This window comes from Bradysia coprophila, unplaced genomic scaffold, assembly GCF_014529535.1.
Source record: "Bradysia coprophila strain Holo2 unplaced genomic scaffold, BU_Bcop_v1 contig_63, whole genome shotgun sequence".
NCBI lineage: Eukaryota > Metazoa > Arthropoda > Insecta > Diptera > Sciaridae > Bradysia > Bradysia coprophila.
Genome location: NW_023503869.1, coordinates 28,339 through 33,061, shown reverse-complemented (window position 1 = coordinate 33,061; position 4,723 = coordinate 28,339).

Sequence of the window (4,723 nt, the reverse complement as noted above, 5' to 3'; positions counted from 1 at the left end):
CGGCAAAATAAAGGAAAATTAGAAAAGAGATATCTAAACAACAACCATTTACAAAAGCACAGCCAGTGGCTTGTGTTTTCCCCAAAAGCGAATGGGCTGCTATGTAAATGGTGCGTTTTGATGACCGTCGGAGAATGCGGTGCCACCAGCTCTAATCATCAATCAAATATGCCACTCCAGAACTTGGTAAAAACACCACTTACGGACTATTCTCGGTTATCTGGCGAGTCAGGAAAATTAGAGACTCATTCAAGGAATCAATATCACATTAACGCTATGCAATCCGGAAAGTCATTCATTTTAACGATGAATGATAGCAGAAAAACAGTCTCAAATCAACTGAATGCGCACAATCAAAAAATTATCGCTGAGAATCGAAAGCGATTGGTGCCGATAATTAAATCGATTATTTTTTGCGGTCATCAAAATATTGCTCTGCGTGGTCATAGGGACGATGGCACATTGGACACAGACAATACAGGTAAATTTTACTTGCATTTTTATCGCTATGCACAATGCACATCATGGAACTAACTGACGATACTTTTTCGTGCAGATAGAAACGAAGGAAATTTTCGGGAACTGTTGAAATTTCGTGTGGACGCTGGTGACGCTGACTTAGCGCAACATTTAACAAATTCTGCTAACAACGCAACCTACATAAGTAAAACAATTCAGAACGAAATTATCGAAATTTGTGGAGAAGCAGTACTTAAAGTAATAACTAAGCGAATCCGCATGTCAAACTTTTACTGCGTAATTATCGATGAAACAACTGACGTTGCTTGTGTTTCACAACTGTCTATCAATATTCGATACTGCTACAACAATCAAATTCGGGAAGATTTTGTTGGCTTTGTCGATCTTCACCATGACAATTATAGCGCCGAAGACATGGACAATGATGTAGAGCCCGTTTTAAGTGGAGAAATCATTGGCAAGACTGTACTTCGATATTTGAAAAAGTTGGATTTTGACTTTGCAAAATGCGTTGGTATCGCTACTGATGGATGTGCAGTAATGATCTCGGTGGAAAAAGGCGTTATCAAAACAATGCAGGAGGAAATGCCGAATGCAATTAGGATTCCTTGCTTCAACCACGCATTAAACCTTGCACTGTCAGAGGGAGCAAAAGTGCCTAAAGTGATTTGCGCATTCGCTACTATCAAAGACGTCATCAGTTTCTTCAGCAGATCCTCGAAACGATCAATGGTATTGGAATCAAAATTGGGCGCCAACCTGCATGGATTGTGTGCGACCAGATGGGTTGAAAGGCATGACTCCGTCATTCAATTTCGCGACCATTTCAAATCAATTCTTGAATCATTACAATCAGTTAGCAGATGGGAGGACAGCGAAGCATCGAGCAAGGCCATCACCGTGATACATCAGCTCAACTCGAGTTTCTTGTGACACTTCATATTGTGGCCGATGTATTCGCTGTTACGTTGCCCATTTCTAAGATCCTACAAACAATTACTTTGGACAAAGCTATAGCTGTCACAACACTTGAGCATACAATTAGTGAATTAAAACGCAAACGAGATGACGCTGAGAAAATTTTTGCAAATATTTATGCAGAAGCAATGACTGTCATCGACGAACTAGAAATCGATCCACCTGTTTTACCGAGGAGACATGCAGCAGGAATTGTAACTGCTGAGCATAATTTTCGAGTTAATGTGTTTATTCCTTTTCTGGACAACATCATTCAAGACTTGACTGAGCGTTTTGATGAGGACTACATGAATAGCTTCGACCTAAACACATTACTTCCTGCTTCTTTCTTCAAATTGCCATTTTCAATATGCGACAGGAAAAAAGAGAATGGATTCGTCAAAGTGGACTATAACTCAGACCTGGATGTGTATTTCAAGTACACTCCGTCGGAATCGGATACACATGTGTGTAACATGACGAATAACGTAAGCAAAATTTTGAATATCCGTCAATCACGACGATGTTTGAAAGCTTTAGAAAAAGCATTGAAGGTGGAAATCGAAAGTTGGCAAGCGTACTGGAAAAAATTTCTTATAAAAGAAAAGAAATTGCCTGTCAACAAAGGCTCTATACCAGGCAAAAGTTGACCGATTTTTAAACGTCGGATTCGTTCCTTACATCCGCCGTTTATACAATGACAACAAATGAATGAGGGTGATATGGATTTTTATTGTGCGCGAAATTTTTGAAAACGCAAATGATTTTTGTGGAAATTTTTTTATTTTTATTTTTTTTAAGGTATTTTAGGTTTTAGGTATTTAGCGTGATATATTTTTGATCACCCTAAATACCTAAAACCTAAAATACCTTAAAAAAAATAAAAATAAAAAAAATTCCACAAAAATCATTTGCGTTTTCAAAAATTTCGCGCACAATAAAAATCCATATCACCCTCATTCATTTGTTGTCATTGTATAAACGGCGGATGTAAGGAACGAATCCAACGTTTAAAAATCGGTCAACTTTTGCCTGGTATAGAGCCTTTGCTGTCAACATTGAACTTGTTTTGAGCCGTTGCGACAGTACTGTTTTTGAACATATCAACAAATGTTTATCAATTCTGTCGGTTTGGCCTGTAAGTATTGCTTCAGCAGAAAGAACATTTTCTACTCTGAGGCGCTTGAAAACATCGACCACCAAGCAAATGAGGCTTAATGGGCTAGCATTAATGCATATGAATCGCGATATCAATTTGAATGTTGAAGATATCATTAATGAGTTTGCACGCAAAAAAGCTAGAAAGCTAAAATTTTTACTGTAAATTTATCTTGATTCATGGTACAAATAAAGTTGAACTTTCTCTATTAAATTTGACTATGAGTTGTCCTTAAACCGCCCGGGTCAGAAAATTTTCTGGATCCGCCCCTGCATGGAGCCGATTGCAATAAGCGAACATGACTATGCCATGAAGCCGGCTGAGTTAGTTGATACAGTCCAATCTGTTGAATCGAGTGATGTCATCCAGCCGATTCAACCAGTTGAACCCGTTGAACAAAGTCAACCGAGTCATCAAACCGTTGAACAAAACCAACTGGGTCAATGCAATGTCGAAATGGGTCAGCAAGCCGTGCACAAACAGGCAACGTACCCATCTAACATAGCAGTTCCATTTTCACACGTATGCAACGTTCGAATGGTGCCAGACTGGGACAGTCATCCAAGCATGCAGCCGATACAATCAAATGAGCCCTTTGAACCGGATCATGGCATGGAGCCGATTGTAATAAGCGAACATGACTATGCCATGCAGCCGGCTGAGTTAGTTGATACAGTCCAATCTGTTGAATCGAGTGATGTCATCCAGCCGATTCAACCAGTTGAACCCGTTGAACAAAGTCAACCGAGTCATCAAACCGTTGAACAAAACCAACTGAGTCAATGCAATGTCGAAATGGGTCAGCAAGCCGTGCACAAACAGGCAACGTACCCATCTAACATCATGAAGGCAATAAGAAGCTCGGGAAAGCAATGGGTGAAGGTGGAAGAAATATACGATTTCTACTACAAGATGAATCCGGCATGCAGGAACTTGGACAAAACAGCGTCCAATAAATGGAAAAGTAGCATCCGTCACGCGCTGTCTTCAAGCGCAAAATTCGTTCAACGTGAGGTTACAGCCGGCAGCGATCGAGTCAAGCAGAAACGATTTCAATATGCTATCAATGCGGACCTGGACAAAGGGAAGAAGGCTAAAAAGCAGAAGAAAGCGATGCCGGCCACTGAATTTGAGTTTTAACCGAATTAGTGAATGATGTACGAGGACTTTGAAGTGAGGTGGACATTCATGGAAAGTGTGAAGTAAAAAAAAGAACGAAAAGTGAGTAAAATTGAGGAAAATGTGAAGTAAAAAAGGATAATTTTCAATGTAAAATTGGGCGATAAGTAAGTTTGCCAGAACGGTGTTGTGTCTTATTGATACGGAAAGGTGGATTGAATAACCATTCAAAGCTTAACTTTGAATCAGAGCGCTAATCACCGCCAATTCAATTTAATTAATTTTTATTTAATTTATGTCATTTTGTCATTTGAATAAAAATTTGGAAAACCATTTCTTGTGTCTCATTCAGATTCGTTTTTAGCGAGTCCAGCCCCTGCAGCTACGATCGAAATATTCAATTTTTCGGTACACTATCCAGAGAAACGTATATTTCCCGCCAAAAAAGTAACTATGTCGGCCGGAGAGAGCAGCCGATAATGAAATGTTATAACTACACGCATTGCAAGTCGTGTACCTTTCATGTTTCAAGCACTTCCTTCGACGCCCTCAACATGCAAAATCCATCGGGTTCGCCTCGGATCAACAAAATTCACTCGAAAACTCTACTTTTCATCGTGTTATGCAAATAAGTATCTCGGCCGCAATTGAGTGCGCATGATAGTTGCTGAAATTGTTGCAGACTGATTTCTTTGTGTTGTGGTTTCGTCTCATTATGATCCTTAAGGCACAACAAACCGCGGTGGTAAATCGTTATGAAAGTGGAATTTTTCAGTACACGTCGTAGGCTTGTCCTACACGGCTTCACCGCGTTACTCTCGAAATTTCACTCCTAACGAAAATAGTATAAATCGCAATTTTCATTGAATTCAGTAATAAAAGATCGATTCGCGCTCCTACCCTTACCACCAATCTCGTTCGATCAAAGCAATTGGGCATTGTATTAACGAGGGGGAAAGCACCTGAACTGCATCTGTTTGAAACTGTTCACAACTCTTTGCACATCAT